This window comes from Engraulis encrasicolus, chromosome 18 (assembly GCF_034702125.1).
Source record: "Engraulis encrasicolus isolate BLACKSEA-1 chromosome 18, IST_EnEncr_1.0, whole genome shotgun sequence".
Lineage (NCBI taxonomy): Eukaryota > Metazoa > Chordata > Actinopteri > Clupeiformes > Engraulidae > Engraulis > Engraulis encrasicolus.
In genome coordinates, this window is record NC_085874.1 from 46,058,942 (window position 1) to 46,071,932 (window position 12,991).

Sequence of the window (12,991 nt, forward strand, 5' to 3'; positions counted from 1 at the left end):
CCCTAAGCATTTTTGTCATACCATGAGTACCCCCTCCCTCATGCTCTAGTCTACTGTATATCTTCCTCTATCCCAGTGGTTCCCAACCTTTTTCTTCAGGGACCCATATTTTTACCATTGTAAGCTTTGGTGACCCAATCGTGCCAGCGCCCACGCGAGAGGGAGTCCCAGGCGAGAGGGAGTCCTGCGGAAACTCATTAGAAAATTGTATTCCTCAATTTGTCTTCAGTCAAATATAGAATGACTGTTTAATGTGTCGCTTACATTTTGTTGCCTCTATGCATATATCAGTTTAAAAGCTTTACTTTGTCATATATTCAACATGGGCTATATGGTTTACCGAATCATGGCTGAACGACGGCATACCCGATTCGGCTTTACATCTGGAACAACTAACGTGCCACCGAGCGGACAGAGCCCTTGCAGAGAAAAAACGAGGAGGAGGAATATGTGTCTACACACATGATGCTTGGTGCAATAATGCTACGGTAGTACAGAGGCACTGCTCTCCACGAGTGGAGTTCATGATTATCAAGTGCCGACCCTTCTATCTACCCAGAGAAATCTCCGCTATCCTATTAGTCGCCGTCTACCTCCCACCCAGCAACAAAAATGGCGTCAAAAGCGAGGCACTGAACGAGCTGCATCGGGGCATCAGTGAACAACAAGATGCACACCCAGATGCCTTCACAGTGGTACTAGGAGATTTCAACCACGGAAATCTCAAAACAGTACTTCCAAAATTTCATCAACATGTCAACTTCCCAACAAGAGGACAAAACACCCTGGACCTCGTTTACACAAATCAGAAGAGAGCATACAAGGCAAAGCCCATCCCCCACATTGGATCATCAGACCACACGACAATTCTGCTACTGCCAGCTTACAGACAAAAGGCAAAACTCACCAAACCAGTTCTGAAGGAGGTGAGAAAATGGCCTGAGGGAGCCATCTCACGACTTCAGGACTGCTTTGAAACCACAGACTGGGACATTTTCAAAACAACTGCCACCCACAGCAATCACATTGACATTGAGGAGTACACAGACACCGTGACCTCCTACATCACAAAATGCATCGATGATGTTACAGAAATAAAACACATCACTACCAGGGCCAACCAGAAGCCATGGTTCACAGGAGACGTTCACCGACTGCTGAGGGCCAGAGACAAAGCCTTCAGAGCAGGAGACGTAGCTGGCCTAAAGACAGCAAGGGCTAACCTGTCCCAGGGCATCAGGAAAGCAAAAAAGGAATACTCAGACAAAATAACAACACACTTCAAAGACAGCAGAGATGCACAGAGCCTGTGGCAGGGCATACAGGCCATCACGGACTATAAGCCTGCACCACGAAGCTGTGACAACAACACCTCTCTGCTAAACGATCTGAATAGTTTCTTTGCCCGCTTTGAAGCACAAAATGACACTCACCCACAGAAAACTCCCCCCCCCCCCCATGATCAACCCCTTTACCTGTCCTCTGCCAGTGTTAAGAGGACACTGGCCACCATCAACCCACGCAAAGCAGCTGGCCCAGACAACATACCAGGCCGAGTGTTGAAGGATTGTGCAGAAGAGCTGAAGGATGTCTTCACAGACATCTTTAACATCTCTCTGGAGCAAGCAGTCATCCCATCACTTTTCAAAGCTGCTACCATCATACCTGTGCCGAAGAAATCATCACCATCATGCTTCAATGACTACCGTCCTGTAGCACTGACGCCCATAATCATGAAGTGCTTCGAACGGCTAGTCCTGTCACACATCAAAGCCACCCTACCCCCCACCCTAGACCCCTACCAGTTCGCATACCGAGCCAAGCGATCCACGGAGGATGCAATTTGCTCTGCCCTCCATCCAGCCCTCACCCACTTGGACAATAAAGACTCATATGTGAGAATGCTGTTCATTGACTTCAGTTCAGCATTCAATACCATAATACCACAACAACTCATCAGAAAACTGGACAAACTAGGTTTCAGCACCTCCCTCTGCAACTGGCTGCTGGACTTCCTGATGCAAAGACCACAAGCAGTACGGGTAGGGAACAACACCTCGAGCACCCTGACCCTGAGCACGGGGGCTCCGCAAGGCTGTGTTCTCAGCCCCCTGCTGTTCACGCTGCTGACACACGACTGCACAACGACCCACAGCACTAACCATCTAGTGAAGTTTGCGGATGATACAACACTGGTGGGCCTCATCACCAAGGGCGATGAGACTCACTACAGAGAAGAAGTAGACCTGCTGGCCAGATGGTGCAAAGACAACAACCTCCTGCTGAATGTCAACAAGACCAAGGAGATTGTTGTCAACTTCCAAAGGGTCCAAAAACAACTGCCACCACTGACCATCGACGGCGATGCTGTGGAGAGAGTGAGCAGCACCAAGTTCCTTGGAGTGCACATCAGCGACGACCTCTCTTGGACCACCAACACTACATCACTGGCGAAGAAGGCCCATCAGCGTCTCTACTTCCTGCGCAAACTAAAGAAGGCAAGTGCTACACCCTCCATCATGACAACATTCTACAGAGGAACCATAGAGAGCGTCGTGTCCAACTGCATCACAGTGTGGGGAGGAAGCTGCACGGAGAAAAACAGGAAGACACTCCAGCGTGTTGTGAACACAGCGAAGAAGATCATTGGAGTACCACTCCCCTCCCTGCAGGACATTTACACCACACGCCTCACCCGGAAAGCACTGATGATCATCAAAGACACAAGCCACCCTGCACACAAACTGTTCAGCCTCCTGCCCTCTGGAAAGAGGTACAGGCGCCTCCGTTCCCGTACCACCCGGCTGGCGAGCAGCACAATGCACCAAGCGATCAAGATGCTGAACACTCAACCCACTCTCCCTCCACTGTCAGCCTCTAGCCAGCAAGGCCACTGACAACCCCCCCCCCCCACTGTCAGCCTCTAGCCAGCAAGGCCACTGACAACCCCCCCTCCCCATCCCCCACCACCATATCTGCGACTGAACATTCCACCTGCACTACTATACTTGTGACTGAACTTTCAACCTGCACTAACTCAAAACATGCACACACACACACACACACACACACACACACATACACACACACACCCCATACACACACACACACACACACACACACACACACACAAGCACACTGCACTAAACCCAACATACACACACTGACACACACACACACAGACACACACACACACACACACACACACACACACACACAGACACACGAACACACACACAAGACGCACACCGCACCTTCTACCTGCACTAAACACATACACACACACACACACACACACACACACACACACACACACACACACACACACACACACACACACTGCTGCTGGTGTACTTGACAGACCTTTTTATATTTATTTTCTTCAAAATGCTACTATTACCATGTCAGAACGCTATAAAGGACTTTTTTTTAGGAAAAGCACAAAAACACAACAAATACCTCTTAATGTATGTCCTCTACAAGTCTTCTGTTGTCCAGTCTTGCACTTTAAATGTCTGTATGAGCACTGTCTATGTCCATACTGTCTTAAGTCCATGTATAAGTACTGTCTATGTCTATACTGTCTATGTCCTTACCTTAATTAGTCTATGTCTGTATGGGAAAGCAAGAAATGTAATTTCAAATTCTTTGTATGACCAGTGCATGTAAAGAAATTGACAATAAAACCTACTTGACTTGGTATTAAAACGAAACCCCTTAAAATCAAGAGGGCTTCGCGACCCACTGTGGATCTTTGGCGACCCATAGGTTAGGAACCACTGCTCTATCCCAATATGATTATGCTCCATACATTTCTTTTTATTGATACCTGCCAATGCATGTACCACCTGCATTGTGTTCACGTACCCCTAGTGGTACATGTACCCCTGGTTGGGAAACACCGATCTAAACAGTTGTAACAATAGTGTGTTAACCAATATTACAAATTAAACAAAATGTGCGGGCTGCTGTATATAAGCATTTATTAACTGTGTTTCATAATTGCAATGGTTTTTGAAGCTGGTTCTGCATATCGGATCCTCTGTGGTGGTAGGATGCAGGCAGTAGCGTACTGTGCACATCTTCAGCTGTAACGATAAATACAAATCTATTTTTTAAAAAATAATTAATGTAACATGAACATAATTGAAGCATATCACTGGTATATATAGAGTAACTAACATTTCAGTGTAGTAAAAATGTCTACATTTGTTTAAAAAGGAAAAACCCATGAACATCCTTCCCAAAAAAGTTTTGGGTGCAGGACTAACAAAGTCAAATGACAACTGAAAATTAAGTCTGCTCACCAAGCTCCTGTTTTACTCATTTAATGTGATCAGCTTGAAGTGCAGACTTCATTTTCAGTTTTCAAATGTCTTTATTGTCCCATTACATCTGCAGAAATATGGGGGTGTACACTCACTTGTGTAATACACTATAGATGTAAACAGAGACGTTGTCCAAGTCCTTGGTCATGTGATACCTGCTGCAGTGTACTCCACGTCTTCAGACCGCTCCGCTGTAAATAAAATAATGGCATATGAAGTGTGATGAGAATACGTCACTGTTTGATACACCAACAACTTAACATACTTACATCGTTTACATTATTTACCTCAACATTAAGTAGCTGAACTTGTATTAGTGGCAGGTTCATGGGAAGAAAACACAATAGATAAGGAGATGGGCTGCTCATGTTTCAAAGCATGCTGCCCATTGACAGTAAATAGAATGGACGCCAAATCAACGCTATTTGCCATTCAACGCTTTGAAGCCAGATTTGGGAACATTCCAACTTACATTCCACCTTAGCAACGCCAAACGCAGGTGCTGATTGGACAACAACAAGACTTCTAACGGTCAATCAAACCATGTTCTGATGCTCATTGGTCAATTTAACTTTTAATATCTCTCTAAAATAAAACATCACCACAAAAAATCACCACCCTGGTAAGTTGGAGAGCAAGGGGACCTACTAGTTGAGCGAAAAATGATCCCCCTGGAGTGGCATTTAAGGGAGATACAGGGTTTTATGTCTCTCATAGGAATGAATGGGATTTGGCCATTTTTTTGTCTTTTTGGGTCCAACCTTGGCTCCAACTTGGCTTCAACAATGAAATAGAATTTTGGCCTCCATTCTATTTACTCTCAATGATGCTGCCTAATCAGTGAAAATCATGGGGTGGTAGTTTCATGGTGTGGGCATGCATATCTGTCAATAGAATTGGTACCCTTGTAATTATTGAAGATAGTGGCTACTGACAAATGCTGAGAGTTTACTACGCTTGATGTATACTTTTATCCAGTCCAATTACTTTTTGTCCCTTCAAATTGGGAGGCACATGTAAAAATAAGTGATAAGCTTTGGATGAAAGCATTGGCTGAGTGTAGTGTAATGTTACATACCGGGTACTATATAGTATCATAGATGGCAGCAGGCTGGTCGGGTCCTCAGTTGTGCACTGGCAACAGTGGCTGGTCCTTGTCCGTGTCTCTATGGGGCCTCTTCTCAGGTCGGAGTGACAATCCTTGATGATGTTGACTATGGTGAGACCTGCTGGCGTGTAGCCTACTGTACATTTTCAGACATCTGTAAAGAAAATGATGACAAACGAAGGGTGATGAGAACAACATATATTTCATTACTCACAAGCAGGTAATTGGAGTGCTTCTAGGTCTTCACCTTTTTTCCTTGGTGCTCGTCAGTGTAGGGACTCTCAAACTTGGTCCAGGAAGACAGATGCTGAGGCACTCAAGGTTGCAATTTAAAAAAAAAAAAACTTTTTTATTTGGCTACAATGCCTACGCGTTTCGGCCCTTATGGCCTTCTTCAGGGCGTATCAAGGATACAAGCTTGATACGCCCTGAAGAAGGCCATAAGGGCCGAAACGCGTAGGCATTGTAGCCAAATAAAAAAGTAAAAAAATTGCAACCTTGAGTGCCTCAGCATCTGTCTTCCTGGACTATATTTCATTACTATTTTATTACTAATATATAAATACATGCAGAGTAAGCAGATGATGGTGTTAGCTTTACATTGGAAGGTCGAAGGTCTCTGGTCTTAACTCAGGAGCATACTTCAGGGATTTGAAACTTTACTTACCTGACAGTGAGTCCTGGCTCTGTTTTCCAGGTGAAGTGTGGTTTGTTGTTTGCCTACAGAATGAAACCATGTCACATGAGGATGGGGAAATGTTTACTACACAATGCACTCGTCAGTAGGCCTAATTAAACATTAATGACACAATTTGCATTACACTATGCACTCGTCACTCAGTACAGTCAACATTAATGACGCAATTTGCATACTGAAAACGAACGTACCAATGACCATCATTTCATCACCAACTAGCAACTTGGCAATTTGGCAACACAGAAACAAACAATATTTAACAGTTGACGGAGGAACACAGCTAGACTACGTTGCTTTTCCGATGTGGCCACTGGCCAGCATAGTGCCAGAATGGTAGTGAAATGTTTACTCATCTTGATGTAAGGACTTGGCTACGGTACGGAAGGAGGGAATCCTTACACCTGACGCACGCCAAACAGACACATTTTGCTTTCAAAAGCAATGGCATTCAAATTATAATTAAGTTACTTGACAAGCCGACAGATCATCAAACACTGAAAGATCAGCATGCTGCCTTGGGCTAATAACAAGCTAGCATTGTCGTACGTGTTTGTTTAACAAAGCTCAGTCATTTTGGTCAATCAGCCACGTATATACATGTTTTTATTTTACTTACCAAAACTGCAGAGGTCCTTACAGAATACGGAGAAGTACATCCAAAAGTACAACAACGCATATTTGTGGGGAAAGTGTACCAAAATTAAATAACCCATGGCAGTGATGAAGCTGTTGAAAGTAATGCAGCAGGGAGGGGGCTTCCCCTGGAGACGGCGCGAGAGTCGTCCTTCGCCTTGACGACGGCCTGCCTGTCAATCAAAACAATAATTCTAAAGAATGTCAACTGCCAATCAACCCAAATAGCCATGCTCATTGGTCATTTAAACTATTTTAATAGCTCTCTTAAATACAGGGTCAGCCCGAAAAAAATATCTGGGCTGTTTGGAAGGGAGGGGAAACTATCGTAGGAACGAAACAGAGCCGACTTGGCAAGAATTGGCAAGGAGCTATATGGCTTCAAGCCCACCATTGAGAATAATGGGAAAAGGCGCTCTACTTCCTTCTTCCGCCCCAAAATCGTCCCATGTCCCGCCCCCAGCCGTTGCTTCACAACACATCGAACATCCGCAGTCTAGTTATAATAGAAGTCTGTGGTGTGGACCTCATGGTGGAGACAGCTCATTGAGTTGCACCCACCGGCAGTCTCTTTCATATGGCACGTTTAACTTGCTCAAACGAGAGGCTCACTTTTTTTAATGGTCAGCAGCCGCACGTTCTTATTAAACTCCGCACGAACGATTGCACACCCCTGTCCGTGAAATAGGCCTAAATAAAGTAATGGTTATTAAAACAGTCCTACGTGGACCATGGCCGATTGAAACGTCTTCCACGGAAAATCAAGGTCGCTCATTTAGATGAGGCAGCGCAAATCGATAGAACACCACTATCGAGTAAGGCTACCGGTCGCTCATCTCGACGAGGCAACTCATCTCGACAGAACACCGGCTGTCTCGTTGTGGGTCAGACCCAGCTATCACCACTGTAATACACATTGGTACTTACAGTACATTTCCGAGTCAGAAGGTCTCGCCTCCAGCGAAGCGTTCTCCAGATCTGTATTCACTTCAGTGTCTGAATCGCTTTCAACCTCCCATTCAGTCTCTGTTTCGTCTCCGTCGATGGAGCTTGTTGGTTCGGCGCTCGCCTCAGCGGTGGAGCGCGTTCTTTTCTGAATTTTTTGTGACATTATGCCGACATTAGTCAACTTGTTCCGCTGAACCACACCAGAAAAACATGGCGACGGCGTGTACACTTTTAAACGCCAGCTTCAATCACAAGCTGCACCTGCCAAGGACCTGGGACTGCAGGCTGATTGAATATTGTACCTGCACGCGGGCATTTGATTGTTAAAAGCACACCACAAAACACACACACACACGCACACGCACACACACAACCTATGGAACTGCTCCACGTGACTGCACCTTATCTGCACTCTCTGATCTCCACTTCCAAGAACTGCTTGCACTGCGAGACTTGCACCTCCAACTATGCTGCTAAATTCTAGACCACTGGACTACAATGGACCATGTTGGAAAAGCACAGTTTGACTTTTGTATTCCACTATTGGACTGTACCTGCACTACCCACAAGAACACACACACACGCACGCACGCACGCACACACACACACACACACACACACACACACACACACACACACACACACACACACACACACAAACACACAGTACCAGAGACTGCACCTTACCTGCACTACCTCAGTCCTGGAACCTACCACTTGCATTGTTATTAGACTGTTACTTTCACTGTTATTATTTCTATTACTGTAGTGTCTACATTCTATGTATGTCTACATGTTGAATGTTAAATGTTGAATGTTAAATGTTCATTTGTACTGTATTTATAATTTATGATTGTCCATTGTTACCAGTCTATCACTGTTACCTGTCCTGTCTTACACTTTGTCGGTCTGAAAAATGTCAGTTTTGTATATGTCTTGTCCTGGCATGGTATAGAGAGCAAAGGTAATTTCATTTTTCTTTGTATGTCTTGTGCATATGATGAAAGTGACAATGAAAGCTGACTTGACTTGACGTATTAATTATCCGCCGGCGGGTGGCAGCGTGTACCTGCAGCTGCAAACCCCAGCTACACCTGGCAATTAGCCTATGTGTGGGCCTGGTAGTGTGGTAGGTGTCAGTTCAGCCTTGGGCTCCTGCTCGTGCCTGGTAGTATGGAGGTGTCTACTGCGGCCTAGTGACCCAAGGCAAGTGCCCCTTGGTGGGGCATGGTGGTGTCAGCTCAGCCCTGGGTGTCTGTTATTATTACATTACATTACATTGCACTTAGCTGACGCTTTCATTTATTTAAAGCGACTTACAACGCTTTCATTTATTCAAAGCGACTTACCCTGGTCGGGCAGCCTGGCGTCGAGGGCGCCAGGTGCTGCCATCGGGCCTGGTAGTGTGGGCCTCATGGTGGAGACAGCTCATTGAGTTGCACCCACCGGCGGGGCTTTCTCCCACCGGCGGCGGGTGAACATTAAAGGGACACTGTGTGAGATTTTTAGTTATTTATTTCCAGAATTCATGCTGCCCATTCACTAATGTTACCTTTTTCATGAATACTGACCACCACCATCAAATTTTAAGTATTCATTATGACTGGAAAAATTGCACTTTTCATACATGAAAAGGGGGATCTTCTCCATGGTCCGCCATTTTGAATTTCCAAAAATAGGCATTTTTAGCTGCAAAAATGACAGTACTTGGATCACCGGCGGCAGGCGAATATTAACTGGTTACGAACGATAATAGTCCAGCGGATTGGTGAATTGATCATGCACTTTTGAGTAAAAGCATGGAAATTGGTACACATATACCTCTTCCTATGCTTATTAATATAAGCGTTGGAAGCGTCGCGAAAAATGAAGAATTTTCAAGATGGCCGCCAAATCCAATATGGCCAACACAAATTAATGAAACTACCTGACACGTTGTTGTAAAAGCATGAAAATTGGTACATATATCCTTCTTGATATGCTGATTAATATTAATTTATAATTGTTGAGTTAAAATGAATCTCCTAAATGTCAAGGTAATAAGGAATCAGTTGACGACAGAGGCAGCCAAATTTTACTTCCACTGTATGATTTTAACACATATGTCATATTGCTTGGCCACCTGGTCTCAAGCAAATACAACTGCCTTGTCACTGATACACAAATCCTATGAACAAGCACTAAACATTCTGGATAAGAAAATCCAACATATACCATCACTGTACTGTCATACAGAAGTATAGTTTATTTGGTCTGGACAATTTTATAACTTTTTGAAACTGCTGTTTATTCTCTTTTTTAATTATAAATGATCTTGCTCCCCCTCCCCGTACATGATTTGTGAGTCTGAGCAAACCCACAAATAATACAAGAGCATCATCTACAGGGGGACTACAATTTGGGGACCTATTTTTTATCTTAACACCAATTCCTGTCCAGGGACTACAGATGAAAATTAGTCATAGGGGTATAATCTGGCTCAATTGTATGTTGTGCACTGTCCCTGTTAAATAAACAATACATGCAACAGTTCAGGGTTCCATGCACAGCTCCTAGGTGCTGGTAGATGCAGGAATGTTCAATACTTCAAAGGAAAGAAGTCTACCGCACACATTCTTGACTTTATGCTCGTTTTATTAGAGCGAACAACGCGTTGATATAATGTTGTCCACACTGGATGGGATTGCTCTGCTTTTCGATTGTAGATAGTTCTATGTATTATATGTGTAGCAAAGTGGGCTTTGACGTTCCTTTTTCATTTGCGGTGCGTGCGTCATCACGTCACACCGACCTATCAGCTGATCTCACAGCTGATTTCACTCCAGCTGAGACGCCGGCTTTTCGCAAGCTAGGAGGAATAGCTGTCGGTCAACGTGCTTTCCTTTGTCCATCCAAACGTGCATTCTGGTCTACTCTTTGCACTCCGATCTGTTGCCAAATTCAACTTGGCGTGACACGCTCTCCGCCTCGTACAAGTGTATCTACCGGTGCCATCAGCTGTTTGTTGGCTACCCTGTTCATCTACCAAAGCTCCGAGAGCTCTCTCCTTCTGGCTCAGGTAGGCCACCCAAATGACGCCACAAGTTTGCTAACATTTTGATTTGTTTGACTCGGGTCTAACCGATGTATTTTGTTGTAGCGTGGGTTTGAGTTTCCTCTGACTCGTCGGCCTTTATTGTCTTCCTCCTCTCCTCCTCTGCTGTTGTGGAACGTGAGTATACCGCTTCAACTTTTCATCACGTTGTAAAATTGGTACTATAGTCCAGTTACATTGCATTACCCTCTGTATTTGTAGGCGCCTTGGTGTAGCTGCAGACTCCCGGTTCGCTCTGAATTGCTGCTGTTTTGTCCCCCCTCGATACGTGCTTCGGACTGACGCGTCGCAGTGTCCGGTCATCCGAGGGCTATTACTCCGAAAGCATTCAGCAGCCCAGCATAAGTTACCTTGCGCAGGTGGCGCATGTGGCCGAGTTCAGTGTGTGCGTGAATGTAGTCTGTGTGAGTGAGTGTCCTGTTATGTCGTGGTGAGAGCACGATTCATTTGTTTATTTTGTACATTTTCTTTGAGGGATGTTTCTTTCTTTTGTTTGATTATTTTCTTTTGACTTGAGTTGAGAACTTCAATCTGAATTATTTTGTTTTTGTTTCTATAACTACTGAATGTGCACGGCTTGTAGCCTAAACCAATGCCCCTGGCCTGAGTGTCGTTACTAATTCTCATCAGTCCTGCTCTCGCCTGTAGCAACCTCTTTCTGTGGCGAGTTAGATTTTGCTGGTGGGCCCTGCAATTCAGTTTATTTCATTTTGTTTGTCTTTATTTGCTGGGCAAGTGGCAGGCCCTTGATTACCCCCTTATTTACCCTTTTCTTTTCTGTTAACAGGTGCAGGTAATCCCAGAGGGAGGTCCTCTTCCCCCCTGGTGGTGGGTCCGGTCACGTGGTGTGCAGTGAATTGCAGTGCAGTGCAGTGTTACCTGTGTGTGAGTGCAATAATTCACCTTCACTTAGTGTGTGCATGGGCACGAGTGTTTGTGTGTACTTATCCAAGACCTATACAGGGGGCTTAGTATAATTCCCCCCTCTTGGGTGCACCTGCCCTGTATTTGAGAACCCTCCCTTTTGTACCGATTTGTGTGAGTGTGTATGTGAGTGTGAGTGTGTGTGTGCATTGTGGTGGGAAATATTTTAAACTGTCCGGATTTTTATATTTATTTGTGACATTGTTAATAAAGAGATTATTTTGTTACGGAATCCACGTTTCCTCGTTAATGCAACAGAACTTGTGTGGAGGTCAAATCTAAGGTTTTCATACAGTCCCTGGGCTGTAGTTCCCATTCAAATCCCAGGGTGGCGTAGTCTATTTAGTAAGAAAAACTGTGAAATTTACAGTTTAAAACTCTCCTGTCCTTACCACTTAGTTAAATTTTGGCGTAGTCGGCAGGAAGCTGTTTAAAATTGCTAATTATTATTTTAGTAAATTTCCCCAAAATTGCCACTCTGCTACAATTGGCGTAGTCGGCAGGAATAGGACACGGAGACGGGGGTTTTGGTTGTTTGATTCTCTTGATTTGTTGTCTCGGTGGGGGGTTTTGGTAACTGGCGTGAGTGTGGTTGAATGGATGTGTGTGTGTGTGTGTGTGCGTAAAATCGCCTATATTCTGCCTGAACGAAACAGCAACCTGTCTGGATCAGCCGCAGTGAGCCGACGAGCCTTCATTAGTTTGAGTTGCTGTGCATCATGGATCAAGAACAGAAGGAATGGGCGGAGCTGAAGGCGTTGGCGAGAAGCAATGGAGAAAAAATTCACCTTCTTTCGCAATGGGTGGAGCAGAGGCCTCAACCAGGGCCACATGGGGGCTCCATCGTGTGCTGGCGTTGCCAACAGCCAGGCCACCTCGCCCGCAATTGTGACTGGTCACGGAGCTCAGCTCGCAAGCAGCCTTCATCGGCAGCTCAGTCGCGGGAGAATGGGAGACCTTCACCTCGTCGGTCCCCAGGAGGACATTCGTCTACTGGAATGGGGAGGCGAGGTTCGAGCGAGGGGCTGTCGGGCTCGGCCATGCCCGGCCAACCTTCATTAACGCCACCCTGTGTCATATTGAATTGTTTGTGTTTATGCATGTGTGTGTGCGTGCCGTTTTTGTTTAATTTGATAGGTGCCTTTTAGTGCGCGCGTCTGTGCTGGTGCTCCTGTGTGTTATTGCGCGCTTCGGTGCGCGTGTGTGTTGTGTGTGCGCGTGTGTGGGTGAGTGCGCGTGTGTGTGCGAGTGTGCATGTG

General features: G+C 45.3%; 2 long non-coding RNA genes across 3 annotated transcripts; one reads left to right on the forward strand and one right to left on the reverse strand.

The window, feature by feature from the left end:
- Window positions 1-3,966: 3,966 nt before the first annotated feature.
- Window positions 3,967-7,217, reverse strand: LOC134468664 (uncharacterized). 2 transcript variants are annotated; one of them, XR_010038875.1, is made up of 5 exons: window positions 6,750-7,217; window positions 6,104-6,156; window positions 5,407-5,590; window positions 4,424-4,519; window positions 3,967-4,088 (listed from the first exon to the last, which is right to left on the reverse strand). It is a non-coding gene; the product is annotated as an uncharacterized LOC134468664 (long non-coding RNA). The 2 variants fall into 2 exon arrangements; XR_010038874.1 differs by lacking the exon at window positions 6,750-7,217 and having other exon boundaries at window positions 6,104-6,735.
- A 3,233-nt stretch (window positions 7,218-10,450) lies between these two features.
- LOC134468665 (uncharacterized) lies at window positions 10,451-11,907 on the forward strand. The gene is made up of 4 exons (XR_010038876.1): window positions 10,451-10,772; window positions 10,854-10,925; window positions 11,010-11,212; window positions 11,596-11,907. It is a non-coding gene; the product is annotated as an uncharacterized LOC134468665 (long non-coding RNA).
- Window positions 11,908-12,991: the final 1,084 nt, after the last annotated feature.